The sequence below is a fragment of the Danio rerio genome, chromosome 8 (genome assembly GCF_049306965.1).
Source record: "Danio rerio strain Tuebingen ecotype United States chromosome 8, GRCz12tu, whole genome shotgun sequence".
Lineage (NCBI taxonomy): Eukaryota > Metazoa > Chordata > Actinopteri > Cypriniformes > Danionidae > Danio > Danio rerio.
Window position 1 is genome coordinate 31,687,080 of NC_133183.1, and position 22,574 is coordinate 31,709,653.

At 37.6% G+C, this 22,574-nt stretch overlaps 2 long non-coding RNA genes across 2 annotated transcripts in view; one reads left to right on the plus strand and one right to left on the minus strand.

Annotated features, from left to right (window-relative positions):
- LOC141375650 (uncharacterized) overlaps window positions 1-22,574 on the minus strand; it is a 53,190-nt gene that overhangs the window by 21,954 nt on the left and 8,662 nt on the right. The window lies entirely within an intron of this gene.
- LOC141375651 (uncharacterized) lies at window positions 2,822-22,509 on the plus strand. Its single transcript, XR_012384429.1, has 3 exons — window positions 2,822-2,910; window positions 17,267-17,380; window positions 17,590-22,509. It is a non-coding gene; the product is annotated as an uncharacterized lncRNA (long non-coding RNA).

Below are 22,574 nucleotides of genomic sequence, written 5' to 3' on the forward strand. Positions count from 1 at the left end.
TTTGGAAAGATAGAGTTGAAGGTGATTGTCCTTAATTCAGCCAGACGTATCTGTCAAACATGCTGTTATTTATGCAGTGATTATTGGGTCATCTAGCTGTAATGAAAGGTATGGTGTCATCAGCATTATAGCTATGGTAGGAAAGGCCATGTTTCTGATTGACAGACCCCTGAGACAGAGCCCCGAGACACCCCAGCAGCCATATTTTGAGGCTGGACACTTCACCTCTTTAAGAAAACTTGAATGACCTATTGAGAGCTGAACCACTTGAGTGTGGTTTCCGATATGCCCATTGTCCTGAGGGTTGCCAGGAGAATTTAAGCTTAGTCCCTTTCTTCATCAGAGGTTGCCACAGCAGAATGAGCCGCTAACTTATCCCACATATGTTTTACACCAGTGGTCACCAAACTTGTTCCTGGAGTGCCAGTGTCCTGCAGATTTTAGCTCCAACCCTAATCAAACACACCTGAACAAGCTAATCAAGGTCTTGCTAGGTATACTTAAAACACCCAGACAGGTGTGTTGAGGCAAGTTGGAGCTAAACCCTGCAGGGACACCAGCCCTCCAGGATTAAGATTGGTGACCCCTGTTTTACACAGTGGATGCCCTTCCTGCTACAACCCAATACTGGGGGAAACACCAATACACACTCACATGCACACACACAAACTATGGCCAATTTTAGTTTATTCAATTCACCTTTTGCTCATGTATTTGGATTGTGGAGGAAACCCACTCGAACACGGGGAGAACAGAAATGCCAACTGGCCCAGTTGGGACTTAAAACAGTGACCTTCATGCTGCGAGGCAACAGTGCTCAGCACTGAGCCACCGTGTCACCCCAGAATTTCACACTTCTTTTCACATATTATGTGTAGCAAGAATATAATGAATGTAATCTATTGTGGAATAATGGTGTTACTTAAAAAATGTGGAAAAAATGATGCACTTTGAAAACCTCCTGGATGCACTGCCAAAAAAAATTTTTTTTAGTCCCCTTTAGACATGCTGTCTAAAAATGTAGGTTTTTTTTTTTAAACCTAAATTGGGTAAATTATGAACATTCCCAACCAAATGAAACAGAGCTTGGGTTTGTTTGTATTTACCAACATTTGGGTTATTCAATTATTGATTTTCTTTTGGCTAAGTCTTTATTTCAGAGGTCGCCACAGTGAAATGAACTGCTAACTATTCCGGCACATGTTTTATGCAGCGGATGCCTTTCCAGCTACAACCCACTGGTAAACACTCATACACAAACAGGCATACACTACAGCCAATTTAGTCAATTCAATTCACCCAGTGCATGGCTTTGGACTGTGGGAGAAACCAGAGCACCCATAGGAAACCCACATAAACACAGGGAGAACATGCACAAAAAACCACTGAGCCGCCTTGTTGCCCCACATTTGGGTTGAACAGTACAAAAATAACTTTACTTTCTTGTCAAATATCCGTCATTAAAGCATTAGTAGACCTACTACAGCTAACACTTAATCTTGATGCACCCTCAACAGAGTAACTTTACAAGTATATAGCAGCTTTTTCTACAAAACCTATGACTAACCTAACAGTCTAATGCTACAAAAACCGGTGGTTGGTGTGTAGTACATTAAGTAGTATATTAAGGGGACCATCATATCATCATATTTCATTAAATAGCTTTATATTTTCCATATTTTTTGCCAATTTTATAAGATGTTTTCTATCTGTAGTTTTTGAGCATATTTTCATTTTACTTTTAGCTATTTTAGTTCATGTAAAACTAAATATTAAAAAAAATTATTTGTCAGCTTAAATAAAATAAGTTTGCATCTTTTATATTTTATTTAATTTAATGCTATGGCACTTTGGCTTAGTGGCTAGCACTGTTGCCTCACAGCACAAAGGTCACTGGTTTGAGTCCCAGTTGTGCCTAGAGGAATGTCTGTGTCCCGGTGCTCCGAATTCCCTCACAGTTCAAGAATATGCACTATGGGGAAATTGGATAAACAAAATTGGCAGTAGTGTACGAGTGCATGTGTGAATGCGAGAGCGTATGAGTGTTTCCTAGTGCTGGGTTGTGACTGGAAGGGCATCTGGTGTGTAAAACATATGCCAAAATAGTTGACATTTCATTCTGCTATGGTGACCCCTAATAAATAAGGGACTAAGCCGAAGGAAAATTCATTTATGACAGAATGAATTTAATCCTCGCTCGATTCAACAAAAATGCCCTATCATTGCTTTTAGTCAACTGTAATAGTTCTGCACACAAGGTTGTCAACAACAATGACGTCTGCAATCCCCTCCTAAAAGTGAAGCGCATAAACTGCAGCCCTGCACCAGGCTCTCTCTCTCTCTTGCCCCTCTCATCTCACTCAATGCCTTGAACTCATTTAACTCTGCCAGGTTTGGAGAACGAGCACTGGCTGTCCCACCCACTCACCTGTGAAGGCCACGCATCTATTAAGGGACTCTTGCCCCCATTGTACAGTGGCTGCACAGATAGTGTTTCAGCTGTGAGCCATGCTCTAGGGAGGGATACTGTATATTGTCAGGAGTTTTTCTTGTGTTTTATTCCGCTCTCCTTTCATGGCCGCTGAAAGCCTCCCCTGGTCCAGTTCCCCAGAGACCCTCACTCTCAGGTATCCTGTGGGTGGAGCAGAGGGGAGTGGGGCAAACTGGTGGAGACAAGGGTATCGCTTTCAGCTGTACGCGGAGACAACCGTGCCCCCCGCCCACCTTTTCTCCCTCCCACTCCCAATTAGGGATACATGTCCGACCCCTTTTGGATTTTTTTTTCTCTGCATATCCATTCAACTATTCAGCACTTAGAGAAAGGAGCCACTGACAATGGAGAGTTGTGGAAAGCAAGTTTGCAGATCCAACTGTGTCAGAAACAGAAGAGAGATGGGTAGAGAGAGATGGGTAAGTTGTGCTTTTGACTGATGACAGAGAGGTAGATAAATAGATATTTTTTATTATACAGCTGGGCGGACGGATGGAAAGAGAGAAAGATAAAGACAAACAAATAGACAGATAGATAGATAGATAGATAGACAGACAGACAGACAGACAGACAGACAGACAGACAGACAGACAGACAGACAGACAAACACAAATAGATGGAGTAGAGACAGACAGACAGACAGACAGACAGAGACAAATAGATGGAGTAGAGACAAACAGATTGTTGGACGGATGGACAGACGGATGGATAAAGTACAGACAGACAGACAGACTGATGGATGGAGTAGAGAAAGACAGATAGACGGACATATGGATAAAGTAGAGACGGTTACAGACAGACAGAGACAAATTGATGGAGTAGAGATAGATAGAGAAAGGCAGACAGACTTACAGACAGACAAACAAATAGACAGACAGACAGACAAATAGAAACAAATACATGAAGTAGAGACAGATAGAGACAGACAGACAAACATACTGACGGATGGACGGACAGATGAATGGACGAACGGATGGATAAAGTAGAGACAGATACAGACAGACAGACAGAGACAAATAGATAGAGTAGAGACAGATAGAGACGTAGAGTAGAGACAGATAGAGACAGGCAGACAGACATACAGACAGACAAACAAATAGATAGATAGACAGACAGACAGACAGACAGACAGACAAATAAAAACAAATAGATTTAGTAGAGACAGACAGACAGACAGACAGACAGACAGACAAACAGACTGACTGATGGACAGACGGATGGATAAAGTAGAGACAGAGACAGACAGACAGACAGACAGACAGATAGACAAATGGACAGATGGATGGATAAAGTAGAAGCATAGACAGAAATACAGACAGACAGATGGACAAACGAACGGATGGACGGACGGATGAATAAAGTAGAGACAGATTCAGACAGACAAATAGATAAACAGACGGACAAACGGACAGACAGACAGACGAATGGATGGATAGAGTAGAGACAGATAGACGGAATGGACAAGCAGACATACAGACACCCGAACAGATACATAGACAGACAAACAAGTCATGCCTTACAAGTTAGTTTTTCTCTCACTTTCCTCCTCTCAAACAAATGACACTGACAAATGAATCTGAATCACTGATAACTCAACCAGGAGGTTTTCAGGCTGTGAAACCTGAAAGTAAAACCCAAGCTGAAGTGTTTAACATGCTGCGTTCTTACAGCTCATCGAAATATACTCACATTGAGACCCATTTACAGCAGTGAGTAAAAATATAAGTCTGTTTTTATAAAGCTCTCCAACATGAGACGTGTGACTATAACAGGGAGCTGTGCCTGCAGGCTCTAATTAGAAAATGGGAGCTCTTCTAGTTTGTGCCCAACACTAATTAGTTAACCAGCTGACTTTACAGCAACTCAACCCTCTCAGCATCATCACAGCTCTTTCCCCTCATCCAGAACATTACTCAGCAGACACAAGTCTTATCTGTAGACACATACAGCAAGTTTAGTGCTGTTTTGTCAGGTTTTGAGACTGTTTAACTCATCAATGTAAATATTTAAACAATTTTTTCTCCCTAACAATGCTTTTAAAAAAGTAGCATGCTATTAAAATGGGGGGTGAGGGGGGAGACCTTCCATGTCATATACAGTACAGGGGCAGATTTAGTAATTTAGGGGTCCAAAGCAAATCCAGACATGAGGCCCAAGTCCTGAAATGCGTTGTTTCTACTTTTATTTAATTTAAATTTATTTTGCAGTTTTTTTTTAATGTCACTCAATCTTCTTTTCTACATTTTATCTTAATGCAAGCTCTACATTTTAAATGATTTGTTTTCTTAAAATGAATTTACAACAAAAAATAAATAAATAAATATGTATTATTTATAAATTTGACTGCTGGACTGCTCCATATTTGGGGTGGTGGATATTTTATTTTAGAATATTATGATTACATAACATTACATTATTGCAGAAATATTATGTTTTATTGTACATTAAATACTATTTAATTGTATTTGTTTGACTCACACTATACAAAATATCAAAAAAGGATGTTATATATAGTTTATAGGTATAATTTACACTTCTAGATATTTATTGGGGGGGCCCAGATGTCATGGGGCCCTAAGCGGCTGCTTACTGTACCTTGCTTATTGGTTAAATCCGCCTTTGAGTATAAAAAACATAACCTACCTAAAGCTCAGATTTTAAAGCAGCAGTCTGTGAACCCCCAAGGGACCTCAAGGGGGTGCTATAGAGTCCGATTTTTATACAAAAAATACAATTTGCAGAACAAATCTATTTTCCTTACAACTACTTTAAAGTTTAAGCTACAATGAACTACACCATATAAACAAAATTGAATAAATACATATTTTATTTTGCCTTCAAAAACATTTTAGCACAATTATAAACTAAGTTAAAACTTGAAGGAAATTACAATGATATTTTGTGATTGTCTTTTTTATTTTAGTGGTCATACTTTGAATCCTTGAGCTGTAATTTAGATAAAATATAATAATGACCATTTACAAGTCAAAGCATGATGTCCCCATTACTTTAATATTCCAAATGACTTATGTGAAATAAAATGTCAGGATGTAATTATGTAAAAAATAATACAACAATAATAATAATGACCTCCACTTCTTATTTTTCATACAGTTAAAGTCAGAATTATTAGGCCTCCTGTTAAATTTAGGTGCTTTTAAATTTTCCCCCAATTTCTGTTAAGCAGGTAGAAGACTTTTTCAATACATTTCTAAAAATAATCGTTTTAATAACTCAATTGTAATAACAGATTTATTTTAACTTTTCCATGATGAAAATACATCATATTTTACTACATATTTTCAAGATACTAGTATTCAGCTTAAAGTGCAGTTAGGTTAACAAGGCAAGCTAGGGTAATTAGGCACGTTATTGTGTAGCAATGGGTTGTTTTAAAGCCAATTGAAAAAAAAAACAAATATTGCTTAAGACGAATAATAATATTGACCCAAAAATGTTTATATATATATATATATATATATATATATATATATATGTTTTTATTTTAGCTGACAGCAAGTACAACTTTCTCTTGAAGTAAAACTATTATAGAAAAATCTGAGAAAAATCTGGGAATGTATAAATATTGCAATAATTATATTAATATAGAAGGGCTAATATTTTTGCCTTTAACTTAAATAATTAAACTAAAATAATTAGTTAGTAGAGTCTATTTATGGCATTAAATGATTCTTCTAAATATGCCCGACAAGAGTTTAGCTAAAAAATTATATAGTAGGATCTGAGTTGGGTCTATTTGCTCATGAAACCATGGGAAATCTCAGTGTCTGCCATACTTGAGCTCATCTTCCATCCCTACAGATTATCCCTGTATCCCCTGTTTTCACATCATCAGACTCAATCCACATCCTTCTGCTTTCCTCTTGAGGGCTGATTCCCCCATACAGATCAGTGCTGCCTCACTGCACCTGTCAATCACTGCCTCGTCTTCTCTCCCTCTCTTCCGATTCCCACACTCTTTCATCTTTTAGCATGAGACATGCATCACTTCAATCAGATCAATTAGCAACAAATTTCTTTTTTATCACCCTTCAATGAAAGTGAATCCAATCCAAGCTAATATATATATATATATATATATATATATATATATATATATATATATATATATATATATATATATATATATATATATATATATATATTCGATTTGAATAAAAAAAATATATATACACTTTAACTAAGTGGAGGTTCTTGACCTCCCAAAACGCTATTGTGCAGCAAAATGGTGTTCTTATCACTGACAAATCACATTTATGATGCAGTAGGATAAAAAAAAATCATACATAGAATGGCTCAAAGATAAGAAAAAGTAATTTTAGGAAAATCCTAGTATTAATATTTAATAATTACTTTATTAATTTTTTTAACTTTATGATATTTATTAATTACTGAGTTTTTGACATTTGAACCAAAAATTTAACCAGTAACTTGAATCTCATCGCTGTAGATGTTGAATGAAGTGAACACTGAGGTGATGAACAGCATGTCAAAACCTTTACCAATGGTAATGATATTTTTTTTTTTCTTGATGTACAGACAACTAGTCTAGCTCTCCCCCTCCCTGCTCTTCCCCCATCCAAAAGTGTGTACTTTGGGGAAGAGCATGAGATGTGAAGGCTCTGCCCTGCCAGGGAGACAGGGGAGAAAACAAAATGGCATGGCTAACAAAAGGGCCTGTATCCAGGCCGAGGCAAGCCATTGTCCTATGCAGAGCCTGCCGTCGAACGTGAGACGAGCGGGTCCCCCCTCCACTGCAGGAACCTAATAGGAAATCAAAGTTCTCACGGAGAATGGGTCGGGCTCAGAGTTACCCTCCCTTGGGTCCCGCTGAAAGAAGAGTGCAGAAAGAGTTCTGGCAGGACCAGAGAAGGTTAATGCAGTGGATAGTCTTTCTGCAGCTTGTGTCTGTGGGCCACACTAAACTCTCTGTCTGTCTGTCTGTCTGTCTGTCTGTCTGTCTGTCTGTCTGTCTGTCTGTAAACATACTTTCACTGCTCAGCATATAAGCTCTGTTTGGAATATTTCTGGTTCAATTTCCCACTAAATTGCAGTTCTTATTAGTGAAAAATTCGTTATACACATTAAAACACAGTTCCCATAAGTGGTCAATCAGCTATTTGATAAAGAGGAGCAAAGTAAATCATATTGGTTTTTAATTTCCATTTTATTTTAAACAGGAAATCAAGTTTTAGGGTATATAAATTGTAAATAAAATGAAAATTATGAAAATATTAACCTTATAAAACAAATTTTTATTTCAATTTTCAACTCAAAATTCAATATAACATTTTCCTGAAACCTTTAGACAGAAACCTGTCTAAAATAACAATAAAAAACGTAACCCTCTCAATCTACCCAAAATGTATTCTTTCGTTATCTACTCATGCCATTTAAAACCTGTTTGGCTCTTCGATGAGAAACTTAAAAGAAAATTGGTTGGAAATGGAATCATGGTTGCCAAACTGGTTTAATTTCAATTCTCAATAACTTTTTTTACACTAAAAATTGTCATTCAGTGTAGAGTCAAACTAGTCAGCGTGATCTAACATGAACAATGTCAAATAACTCAGAGGTCAAGAAGAAAGCTTTAGTGGTACCAACACGTGAAACAACAAGCACCTTTTATCATCGTATGAAGGCATTATGATACTCTTCTCATCAGATTGAAGTGTTAAGCGACTGTGTTAAGCTGCTTACATACCTCATAAGCCCCAAAGGCAGGAACAGGTGAAGGGAGATCACCTGAGGGAAGCTTTTTATCGTGACACAGCACAGCACAACCCTCGCCCCCCTGGCTGTTTCTGGGTTACCCACCAGAGAACAAGGGCTTTTTGCGGTTCAGATTCTTGGAAGGTGTTGGATGTCTGCAGTGTCACAACTAACAAAACCATTTGAAAACAAAGTGGCCCACTGAATGCAGCGCTGCAACGTGATCCCAGTCCTTTTGTGTGGCAGAAGAAAATGTCCCCTCACAAGCAAGGGGGAGACACACCATTTAATTCCTCTGATTTTCCCCTTTTAAGTGTATTCTTCAAAGGTGAACATGTTAACTATAAAAAGAGCTATGTTACCTCTCGGGCAGAAGCAAACCCTCCCTGGATGTAAAGATGATCAACAAGCTGTGCATGGGTTATGCATGATTATTGTTAACTGAAACATGATGACAGTAAACTTTGCCATGATGACAGTACATAATAAGATACTAGCATTCACCTTAAAGTGCATTTAATGGCATAACAGTTAATTAGGAAATTAATAAGTCAAATTATGGTATAATGATGGTTTGTTCTGTAGACAATGAAAAAAATGCTTAAGGAGGCTACTAATATTGACCTTAATTTGGTTTCAAAGAACTTAAAAACTGCTTTTATTCTAGCCAAAATAAATCAAATAAAACTATCTCCAGAAGAAAATAATTTTATAGAATATTATTATATACATTCACTGAGGGGGAAGCACGGTGGTGCAGTGGGTAGCACAATCACCTAACAGCATGAAGGTCGCTGGTTCGAGCCCTGACTGGGTCAGTTGGCATTTCTGTGTGGAGTTTGCATGTTCTCCCCGTGTTTTCATGGGTTTTCTCCGGCGCTCTGGTTTCCACCACAAGTCCAAAGACATGTGGTATAGGTGAACTGAGTAAACTAAATTGACGTTAGTGTATTTGTGTGAATGGGTGCGTATGATTTGAGATGATTCCCATTGATGGGTTGCAGATGGAAGGGTATCTGCTGCATAAAACATTTGCTGGGTAAGTTGACAGTTCATTCCGCTGTGGCAACCCCAGATAATAAATGGGATTAAACTGAAAAGAAAAGAAATGATAAATATTCACTGAGCTATTTATTCAAATATGAAATTATTTTAATTTATATATATATATATATATATATATATATATATATATATATATATATATATATATATATATATATATATATATATATATATATAATATCATATATTTTTGATTAAATTGAATGAGTATTAAATAAAAAAGTTTAATATGCAAACTTATTTTTTGATTACCTCGATGGCAAAAAATATCTAATTTACATTTAGCTACACTTGAGCTAAAATAAATAAATTAAAGTTAAAAAAAGTCAATAATAACAACAGACAAACTTTAAACTAAAACTTATTAAAGATGACAAAGCACACAACAAAATTTTTGACTAAAATTGTAAAATTGATGGAAAATATACAAAAATATAAAGCTATTTCATAAAACAAAATTTTATAAAATAATTTTATAGGCAGGGACAATATTTTGATAGTCTCTCTTTCAGTTTTTCTCAATTGCTTTGGCACATTTTTTTGAAACAGTCTTAGCATTTACTATACTGTGAGTGCAAATATCAAAACTGTTTGCTAGAACTTCAGAGATTTATTGCATGATCAAAATGATTAGTTATCCGTCTGTCTGTCGATCCAATTATCTCTTCTGTCTGACGTCGTCGTCTGTCTGTCTGTCTGTCTGTCTGTCTAGCCATATACATTACAGTTGCTTTGGCACATTTTTCAAAACAGACTTAAGATTCTCTCAAGTGTTTGCTGAAACATCAGAACTTTATTGCATTTCTGCAAAATGTAGTTACTCCCCTAAAACATTTCATTCATGCTTCAAAACCAAGTAATTGTGCCAGAAATGTGGCCAAGGCCACCAAAACATAAATTGTATTTGTCATTGTGTGCGCATCACTGCTCAAAATGATTAATTGTTGTTTCATCATGACAAACCACCATGAATATTAAGGTACAGTAAATTAATGGAAAATTAATGTGTACAATTAATGTGTACAGATGTATTACATCTGTATTACTTGCTTGTTCAATTACTGTATTGTATATTTCATATTTCTTATGTAACCAAAAAGTCACACACACAAAAAAAACTACAAAATATAATCAATGAAAAAAAATATTTTTGGTGGACATCCTGTTGCTCTTGTTGGCCTTGCCAGAGATTTCAATTCCTCCAAACTGTTCATCCATAAACATGTTGCAGTTCAGGATTGTAAATTTGTGAAATATATATATATATATATATATATATATATATATATATATATATATATATATATATATATATATATACTCCACTACATTCATAACACAAATCGTATCGCAACTAGAGATAATTTACCAATTTAGCAGACATTACAATGTCAATATCAGATATTTATTGTGTAAACGAGTGTATACAAATGTTTGACACAAATGTTTGAACAGTTTTGAGTGTGATGGCTTACACGATGAAAGATGATGATTGAAAAGTTGCGAAGAGCTTGATAGTTTAAATGAGAATCGTCTCATCAGTTTTGATCAACAAGCCAAATCCGATTAGTTTTTGTCCAAACTACAAACAGTCGTACTTACTCGTTGCACACATCGAAACCTTTGCAATTTGCTTAAATCTATAAAAAAAGGCCACTCTGAAGCAAACAATAACCTCATTGTTCGGAGATCTAAACTTATTGTTTTGAAAAAAAATTTCAGTTTAGAATTGAGCCAAAGCAATGAGAAAAACAGCATACTGCTTTATTTTTTCAATCATGTTTTTATTTAAATTTTAAATATTTAATTTATTCAATTCTCCCTTTATATATTAAACAAAAATATTTTTCAATTTATTAATTTATTTATTGCAAGTTTTAAAATTATTCAAAACCATAACAAAGACAGAAACTATGCAAACCATTAAAGCAGGAATACCAACAATTGTTCTTTCAATACTTACATGATGAAGAGCAAATACAGTTCTAGTTATGCAAAACAGATCTAGAGACCCACTCCATAGCACTAAATGCTTCAAACAGAAATGATGTGGATTCATTTTAATTTGTAGCAGCGATTCATGACAGAAGGTCAGAATACAGCGGGTCACGACCAAACTGAACGAAGGCCTTCCAACTGTCTGTCTATGTGTTGTGTTTGGCAGCATTGCGACAGCTTATTCTACGTTCCCTGTTGCCGTCACACTCCTGTCAATCAGCCAGTTAATTACTGCCAATGTCCACTGTGTGAAAACCTATGTCAAGATCTTTGACCTCATGAGTTGAAACCCCCTCCGTTCCAGTCTACAGCGTCCCAGACAGAGAGGTTCTACCACTGACCACCTGACAGAGTACACCGTCCAGCCCTCGAAGCTGACTTTAATGGCCTAACGTCCACCTACGAGTGTATTTGAGAATATGCTATGCAAGTGCAGAGTCAAGACGTGTCAACAAGGTCAAGAGATAAATGTATGACGGTGTGTGCGTGTGTGTGTGAAAACTCTTTGGGTGTTGACAGTGACGAATGGAGATGAAGAGGAGCAGGACTCCTGGGACTTAAAGCTAATCCAGCATTCTAACAATGGGCTTTGCTGGCGGGAGGGCTTTGACTCGCTGTGACTGAGGCAGGAGGCGGAAAATAACACACTGACATGTTTCATTAAGCTTGTTAATGCCGTCTCTGCCCCCGTCTCTCCTCTCAGATCCCACAGGCTATACGCCAGACATCCGTGTTCGGGAATGCGGCTGAAGAAAAGTCTGATCAATCACTGTTTACCTAGGATTGAATTAGCAGACTGACTGGCATGGGAATAATGACTAAGATGTTGGTAATTTGCGAACAATGTAAAAAGGGGCATATTGGAGTATAAAGTTTTTTAGGAGGGACATTATTGATAAGGCAGCAGAATTAAGAAACTTCAATATGTCTTGTAGCATACACTTTTTTTATGTGGGTTTTCCCAGTATGTCATTGAGGAACCATTTTGTGGTCACAACCAATGCAATTTGCAAGTTGTTGCAATTTTCAACAATGATTCACTCTTAGCTGCCATACTTCCATGATGATTACCAAATTATTGGGTGTGTTCTGGAACTTTTCCTTCTTTGATGTGTGATTCCGTTCCCCTGATTCGACTCTCATTCCGTAGGGTCAGACATGAGAACAATTAAAACAATAACACTAGCCACTTTCCCAGAGATGGGTTGCGGCTGGAAGGGCATCCGCTGCGTAAAAACTTGCTGGATAGGTTGGTGGTTTATTCCACTGTGGCGACCCCGGATTAATAAAGGGACTGAGCCGACAAGAAAATGAATTAATGAATGAATGAACACTAGCCACATGAATATGTATCCACACCTGTACAATCACTCGCGGAGAGATTTTAAAGACTCAGAGGTGGTCATACATCAGACAAGGAGTCTACCTCATGTCACCTGTCTTTTCCATGAGTTTGCACACACAGGTATGTTTACATGGACACAAACACTGATTAAGACAAAACTAAGAGTCTACCATGTAAATAGATTTTTGATTACCTTAATCCAACTAAGGGTGTCATGGTGGGGCAGTGGGTAGCACGATCGCCTCACAGCAAGAAGGTCGCTGGTTCGAGCCGTCAGTTGGCATTACTGTGTGGAGTTTGCATGTGGTTTCTTCCGGGTGCTCTGGTTTCTCCCACAGTCTAAAGACATGTGGTACGGGTGAATTAAATGAGCTAAATTGGCCGTAGTGTATGTGTGTTAATGCAGGAGTGTATGGGTGTTTCCCAGTGTTGGGTTGTGGCTGGAAGTGCATCCACTGCATAAAACATATGCTAGATAAGTTGGCGGTTCATTCCGCTGTGGCAACCCCTGATTAATAAAGGGACTAACCAAAAAAAAAAAAGAATGAATTATTAAATAGCGGAAGAAAAACAAAATCGCAGTAAATCAGATTAAGACGTAGAGTATTTATATTTCATTTGCATTATTGAAGAGCAGTACAGACATGTAAACACCTTAATCAAACTATTACAGTCATGTAGAAATTTTCAGGACAGGTCATAGACACACGGCTGTTTGACATTGTATTCTCTGCATCAACAGAGTTATTCCAGGAATACAGCCACTCACATTTTCTAGGGCACAACTCATAGAGACTCATCACATCCTTCAGAAGTTTTTGGAAGTGGAGTTTTTCTTTCCACTAAAAAAACTCTCCCAGTACTTACTGTACATGGGCACTGACATAAGGCATGCGCTGTTTACATGCACAATGTAAAATAATCTCATACACAGTACCAGAGTTTGTTGCTGGGGCATGAATGAAATGTTCCTGAATGAAAGTGAAACAGCTTAAGAGCAGTTATAGTCAAAACATTGTAAATGAAACTTAAAATTAAAATAGCCAAAATTATATGAAACTCCAGAGGAAACATTGGATAGTGCTGTGATGTACTGTAATGACTTTAATCAATCTATGTGTTATTCATTCATTCCTTTTCCTTCTGCTTAGTCAATGATTGTCAGGGGTCGCCACAATGGAATGAACTGCCAACTGTTCCAGCATATAAGCACCAAGAGAAAATCCAAAAGAAAATGTATGTATTATAACATGTAAAATAAGGCCATGAAAGAAACATTCCTAAAGCAACTCCTAAACCTATTATTCATATTATTGCCTTATTCAGATTATGGTAAATAATTTGATAAATGTAGTCTGACTGCAATAGTAAATTGGTCGATTTTACAGCTGATAAAAACATGCTTACAGATGGCTTCGTGCATATAGCTAATATTACTCTTCATGACATCTGTGAGGAAGGTGAATTTTTTAATAACTTATCCATTTCGTTTTTATTAAGTTTTATCAAGTCTGCATAAGTCGCCTCACAGCAAAAAGGTTGCGGGTTCGAACCTAGGTTGGGTCAGTTGGCATTTCTGTGTGGAGTTTGCATATTCTCCCGTGTTCACGTGGGTTTCCTCCGGCTATATATATATATTGAGTGGGCTAAATTATCTGTAGTGAATGAGTGTGTACTGGTTTCCCAGTGATGGGTTGCAGCTGGAAGGGCATCCGCTGCGTAAAACATATGCTGGATAAGTTGGTGGTTCATTCTGCTGTGGCGACCCCAGATTAATAGAAGGACTAAGCCGAAAGAAAAATGAATGAATGAAAGCCTGCATAATTAAAGGTGTGGCCAGTTGAGTGACAGCTAGGTCTTGCTGGGCACCATCACTTCACCTCAGCTGATTCCGGCTGATTAGCCACTGAACTCGACATATAAATCATATTTTTGTTTTGTTTTATGTGGCTTTACACAACTAATTGCCTTTTGGAATTATTTCCAACAATTATCGGATGATATGGCATGCTGTGTGCATTTAATTGTGCTCACAAACCATTCACGTGGCCTCTATATCCCAGGTGAGTAAAATTATATACTTATATACCATATCTATAAATGCATTTGTTTTATTTCAGATCATTTATCATTTATATTTTTCTTTGGACCTGTAATGCACTCCAGAATCTGAAAGATTGATTAGCTGTAGGCTATAGAACAGTCATCTGAAACGTCATACAGTTTGGATTTCGTAAATAGCCTTGCTAGCCTTGCATTTACTAACACATTTGAAGTACTTGGAAGTAATTTGCATTTTCCTCCTGTAGAAAAACGTCTAAAGAACCATGTTTGGTGGCTCAATGTATTACAACAGTGTTTTTAAAAGTCTAAACACTTTGTTGATATAGTATACAACCAAGCACATGTGGTCAGGACACAAACGATTCGCTGGTAATAAGTATTAAGCATTTCTCCCAAAGAAAAACTTTGTATACGCAAAATGCTAGCAGGCTCTGCTCACAGTCCAACTCTTTGCCCTTGTTTGGTATCCTGCGGTCGGTGCGATGACACGCGAACAAAATGGTGACAGTTGGCCACGCCTACATGTAGCTTCTTTTGCGTTATTCAGAAACCTATGGTTTCCTACTACAGCACACCTACAGTATGTCTGCACTGTAAACAAATTGCGTAAACTCGTTTGTAAATTTGACATCTACACATCATGTGACGCAAGTTCACACTCCAGACTATCATCAATTCTCAGTGAGGTTTGCAGAGGCTGTGGATTAAAGGTAAAATAATGTAGTAAATAATGCTCAGTTTCTTGCACAGATCGATCGTTTCACTTCATAAGACGCCAATGTCTCGTAAGGAGCAGTAAGTATTAGTTTTGATTTGCCTGTATGCTTTGTTGTTTACTCTCAAGGGGCAGGTAACAATTTACTTGCATTCTATGAATAACCAAAGACCACATTTTCAGCTTGAAAGTTTAATTGTTCTACTGAAGGAAAAAGCCATGAGCATGGCCTGAGGGTGAGTAAAAGCAGATTTTCAGTTTTGCCAAATTCAAAATTCAAAAGAACCATTATTTTTTTTAATTAATGAACAAGAGTGATATTTTGTTAAATGGTTTTCATGTGCGTTAAATATTCTCCAATGAACCATGAGTGCCATTTTTCCCCTTTCTATTGTCAGTCTTATCCCAGATGTATCTGATATCATATCATCATTTATTCATTTTCCTTTGACTTAGTCCCTTTATACATCAGGGGTCGCCACAGCGGAAAGAACCGCCAACTTATTCAGCATAAGTTTTACACAGTGGATGCCTTTCCAGCTGCAACCCATTACTGGGAAACACCCACACATTCTCACAAACACACACACACACTATGGACATTTTATCCTATTCAATTCACCTATAGTGCATGTTTTTGGACTGTAGGGGAAACCAGAGCACCAGGAGGAAACTCACGCAAACATAGGGAGAACATGCAAACTCTACACAGAAATGTCAACTGACCTAGCCGAGGCTCGAACCAGCTTGCTGTGAGGCCACATCGTGAAAACTGTGCCACTGCGCCACCCCATCAGAAATCATATAAATAAATTAGTAATTAAACTAAATGCATCTTTTCTCTTGTAGGTTCATTTTGTAATCATTCTGTTGGGTGAAACAAGACCATTCAACAGTCTATAGAGCTTTCTTTCTAATATAATAAAACAAACTAATTAAACACTCTTAAACAATCAAGCAAAACAAGCAGTCTAATATATCATAGGTTAGTAAAAATGGTTTTATCTATTACATTATAAATAACTTTAAAAATACAGTTTCACCCAGAAAACATATCTGTCAAATCCAACTTTTTAATGCTATTGTACATCACAACCACTCATGAAACAACACACAGCCAATATCACATATTGAAGCATTCTCACATCCATAAACACATATTACCAGCATGTATTTTCTTCAGCACAGCCCAGATTAACCAGAGACGTGTCTGCCTTAAAAGAATCTCAAAGAAAAACATACTCTCCACAATTCCTTGGAGGAAAATAATGTCATTTCCAGTGATCAATACGAACCTGGATCTATGTGGAAGGTGAGAAAAAAACAGCCGGCTAAATAAATCAAGTGTAACACGAGAATGAAAATTAAAATGCCATCGCTTTGTGGCAAGATGAAAGGGAGAGCGCAAAAGAAAGGCTCTGGAAGCAGATTGGGTTAGGGTGCCCGAAATCACATCACTAAAGACTTGCCCTCTCTCCACAAATCTGATCGTGAGCAATAACCGCCGATTAAGAGCGCACTCCATGGGTATAAAGAGAAAATTCAAAAGTCCACTGTGACTATGGGGACTTGGTAGGATTGGATTAAGGGCCAGAGAAGGAAAGTGACCACAGGGGAGGCATACTGATCAGAGAGGGGGTGAGAGGGAGCGGCATAAAGCAGCAAGCTTTAGAAAGCATTTAAAATAAACAGATATTTTAACTGATTTACCTCTAAAAGGTGCATATTGATTTGTTTTGGTTATAATATGTACCCTTAAAGGGATATTTCACCAAGAATTAAAAATAAAAATACATTTCTTTTTTCAGCCATACATATGAAATCATGTAACTAAAACTGTTCATCTGATTTTTAGAACAATCTTGCTCTCTTCAAAAAGAAAAGACCAATCAGAGCACCACTAGACAGTGACGAGACCCCAGAAGCATACAAAACAACTACTATTAACAACAACAGAGCAAAATAAAGGGTAAGATAGAGCAAACTAAAGGGTAAAGGAATAGTTTACCCAAAAATTAAAATGTACTATTTTTTCAACCACAAGTGGTTCCAAAAGCTGAACACCTGTAGCCATTGATTTTCATAGTGTGAAATACAAATACAAGAAAGTCAGTGGTTACACTTTTTTTAAATTTTATTATTACTTGTTTTTTGAATATCTTATCTTGTGTTCAACAGAAAAAAGAAAGTCAAACAGCTTTGGAACCTGGAGGTGAAGGGTGAGTAAATGATGACCGCATTTTCAGTTTTGGGTGAAATTTCCCTTTAAACAGACACAGTAATCAATAGAACAAAAAATGGGTGCAAAACGAACTGAAACCAGGGTAACAGATAATATTTAGTTACTTAGAATAAAAACTCAGGTGTCACAGTAGTGTAGTGGGTAGCATGCTCGCCTCACAGCAAGAAGGTCAAGGTTCGAGCCCTGGTTGGGTCAGTTGGCTTTTCTGTGCATGTTCTCCAATTGATTGTGTGGCTTTCCTTACGATTTCCCCCACAGTCCAACGATATGTAGGTGATTTTAGATATAGGTGAATTATGAGCTAAATTGCCAGTTCATTCTGCTGTGGCGACCCCTGATGAATAAAGGGACTAAGCCGAAGAGATAATGAATAAATGAATGAATTTATTTATTTATTTATTAAAACACAGTCAAACAGTAGCCTGAATTGTGCTACATTTGGACAAAATAATTGATATTTTGGAACAGTCAAAAAAATAAATAAATAAGAATGAGTGTTTATATGACCTATTTTTAACCCTATAACTTCCTGTTCTAGCATATTTTAACTGTTTTAATTCATTATTGTTAAAGTCATTTAAAGAATGACTGTTTTAATTAATGATTTGCACACAGCATGTTTGGTTTACAAAAAAAAAAAAATCAAACAAACATAATCCTGTTGCACTACTACACTTGATTTTAAAACATGTTAAATAAGAATCTGAAATATTTGATGGCATACTTCAAAAAATAAAGATGATTTAGTATTCAAAAATGTTTTATTTTGAATAGATTTTAAAATAAATTGGTTGTAAACTTCATATTTTCAGATTTTTCATAGTATATGTAATTTCGGTACTTTTACCATAAACCGACAACCATACTCTCCTGCATTCACACACATATACCATCAACCATTTGGTTTAGAAATAATGGGAAGTGTTGAAAAAATGCATTAGGTGTGTTAACTAGCGACATTAGAAGCTTAGAAATGCAATCCAATTTTTTTTCCAGGTGGGGCAGTTAAAAGGTTAAGGTACATAGTTACAAAGCATGCCCAACTACCTGCCTGACACTTCCATACAGCATTTTCAGTCATTTTAATGTTTGCATCTCATTAAGCTCCTACAATGGCCTTGGTGTCACAGAAACCTCAACTAGAACTTGAGAGCAAATACAAATCAGCTGGAGGAAGATAAAGCACAATGTGTAAGTGACCAAAATAACCTCTGAACTCTGTGACCCAAAGTAGCCTACTCAAAATGCAAGAGGAGAAATACGAGGTGTGGTACCTCTCCTCTCCGAGGTCTCCATCTCACAGTGAACTTTAATGGCCAAAGCCCCCTTCTCTGATTACTTTCTGACAAATTGTCTTATCAGTCCTGAGGCCGATTGGGCGAATGAAAACATGACCCTGGCCTGAATCTCACCGACATTCATGCAGACATCTCGGGTACAACCGATGGGCCAGATAAGCCGGATCAGTGCAGCCACTGGAGTGGCTAACAAGCGGCCATTAGACTTTCTTTTCATGCATGCTGCTGGAAGAGGCCGGCGACCGGAGGGGAGGCAGGGGGAGGATGATGGTGATGGGGATGGGGAGGGGGATCGGAGCAAAGTAACCTTTTAGATCAGCATCATTGTGCGCTGTTAAGAGGCACAGCCTTTGTGCCTAAGAGCCAGGGGGAGCGAGAGGTGAGGTGGAGGGGGGAGCTGGAGATAAGTGGCTCCTCCTTTCTGATTCACGCTCTGCTACTCCCACAGTAGTGGATGGGGACACGGAGAGAGAGGCTGCCGGTGACACAGTGGAGGCTTTGTGGGAGCAGCCCAGAAGGCCCCCAGGTTGAGAAACAGAGAGGGAACGAAAAAGGTATGGAGAGAGTGAGAGAGAAAGGCAGAGTCACTTAGAAAGGTCAAGAGGAAGAAGAGGAGGAAGAAGGAATCTGAGGTGAAGAATCGTAGCACCCTTTGAGACTGACCAGATCACTGACAGGGAGAAGGGTTAATGGGATGAAGGTAAAGGGGGTGGGGTTTAAGCTTAGGTTACACCAGTGCACTGCCTGTCATGTCCATCAATTTCTTTTTTCCGCTCAGTGTCAGTGATAAAAGGAAGAATAGGTCTGGACTACTTCCTCTCTCTGGTTTGTGGGCAGGACTGAATATCACACCTCAAAACCTAGGAAACATCACTGAGCTACAACACAATACACATGTTCAGGACACACCAAGGACCAATGAGAATATGCAGTACATACTTTTACTGGGCAGGTTTCTGTGTTAGAATTCTTGATTGGCAAGAACATCAGGGGAACCAATCTATTAGAAAAAAATATCTTTATAGTGGCAAAATTTTTTTATATATTTTCAAAATATTCCAAATTAAAGGTTCACGAAACCCTCAAGTACTTTTTTTGAGGTATTAACAGATTTGTGTGTGTTGAGCATCAGTTAAGACAATGTTAGCTTTAATTGTGGGAAAAACTGGGTAATTTTGAGCTTTTGTCATCTAATTTCCTCTTCCGGGTTTAAAATGTTTTTTGTGGTGGGATCAAAATTGGCGACGTAGAGCAAAACTTCAAGTGCAAAGATAATGACGTCATTTTCTCATTCTCTATTTATAGCTGAATTTCTTATCCTATGAAAAGAGCCTGCTTCTTAATTATTCATGACTGCACGTGCTTTCCGAATGCAAGGCAGACCTGCTAGTGCCAAGCTGTGAGACACGGACCCATGGCACAAAGTATTTAGCTGTTCCTGAAGGGTCGTATGTGTTTGTTTCCATGATCCATGGGGTTTGTTGCATGTTTTACCCCGCGATGCTGTCGGGCCTATACAGCAAAGCTGTTTGTGTGCAGCAAGCCTCATTTATAGTGTTTATATGATCACGATTATCTTTATAATGATATAAATTGTGGTTATCTATATAGGAAATTACGAATAAAAAATGTAGCAGGGCATTAAATTACTGTTTATTTCTTTGCATTAAATTTTGTAAATTATAAAATCATGCATATCCTCATGGTTTGTCTTATTTTGTGAGCCGACTGACAACAATTGTTCGCTCTCCTCCTTCTCCTCTGCTGGCCACGTTCACTCCTGCCCTTTGCTCGCGGAGCTCCACGCCCATTATGATGCATCTTTTAAAAATATTCTGAGGTGGACCTGAACCAAAGGTGGGGGGTGTCATGACCCTTTAAAGGGTATTTTAATAGTTTTTTTAAGGCATTGCTGTGAAGAACCACATTAGGTTCCTGGGTGTATTCACAGCTACTCTGGTGCAACTGCTTTTTTAGAAAGGTTCATTTTATTATGTGTGAACTTATCTAAACTCTGCCATCTGAACTCATCTGTGTAATTCAACTGAAATAAGACAGCAACATTGACCAAAGAAAAAAAAAAACAGTACATGTCACATGAAATTCTTTAATTTCAGTTTAATATTATTTGCGTATTAAATAGAAACTCAATATAATTTTTACTTGGACTTTAAGGCAAATTACCCCTTTTATAAATTGGATGAATGAACATTTTATGGTAATTGTTGTTTTGAATAAAGCTATATCTTGATTAGAACAAAAAGAGTATGTTAAATTAATTGACTTTCTTCAGCAAGACAATTGCTTTGTACCAGGTTTTAAACGATTATTCTCATGAAAATAGAAAATATTGTTTATTATTTCTTTTTCATTGGGTCAATTAATAAAATTTAGATGTTATCAATTGCCCTAACTTTTTAATTGGTTAAATGAAAGTTTTTTTCCAGTGCACATTTTACAGTCAAATGCACTTGATGCTTTTTCGTCAAACCATGTAAACCATGAGTACTAAACTAAACACCTTAGTGTTTACAGTAGAACTGTATTCAATGTTTTTATTCTATTTGCTTTAGAATTGTATTGTATTTGCTACCTGCAAGCTACTGTGTTGAAATTAGTGGAACAAACAGGATCTTAAAGATTCAATGAAAATCTGCAGAATGCAATTAAACAAGGTAAGACGTGTAACTAAAAGAGCCACTTAGTTTTGATGTGTTTGATGTGTTAAACCAGGGGTCACCAATCTCAGTCCTGGAGGGCCGGTGTCCCTGCAGGGTTTAGCTCCAACTTGCCTCAACACACCTGCCTAGGTGTTTTGAATATTCTTAGTAAGACCTTGATTTGCTTGTTCAGGTGTGTTTAATTAGGGTTGGAGCTGAAATCTGCAGGACATCGACTCTCCAGGAAACAGTTTGGTGACCCCTGTGTTAAACCTTACAGCCACAACCCAGCAACATGCTGGGAAACACCCATACACTCTTTCATTCAGACGCACACAAACACTATTGCCAATTTAGTTCATCCAATTCACTTATAGCGCATGTCTTTGGCTTGCAAACACTGGGAGAACATGCAAACTGCACAGGATCAGCTTCCTGGATCCCGGTCCATCCAGGACTCAAACCAGCGATCTTCTTGCTTTGAAGCGACAGTGCTACCCACTGAGCCACTGTGCCAACCTCATGAACAAACATGCTCTCTTTATCCATGTGCAGTGCACCTGAATATTAACAAGGAATAAAAGTGTAATTCGAATTTCAACATTACCAGCCAAATCTATCTGGGCCACAACCTAGCATATGTTCTGGCCCACTATACACCTGGGTCCTCATCCACCCTAAAAAAGGACACACACTGGAATCCGACACAATCATTTAGATCTGGCTCACTCCCTGCTAAAGTACCGTCTGGTTTTACGTGGCCCATGTCTGGTGCAGGCACTAACAGACAGATCTGCTTATCTCTCTGATAATGTATTACCTAGATCAGGATAACAACACACATGAGCGACTGGAGACTCGAATAATATTAAATAAATATTTATTGATCCCGCAGTATAAGAAAAGAAAAATATAATACAGTATAAATCCAAGCATATACTAGCTGTGAAGTTTTGCCACAAA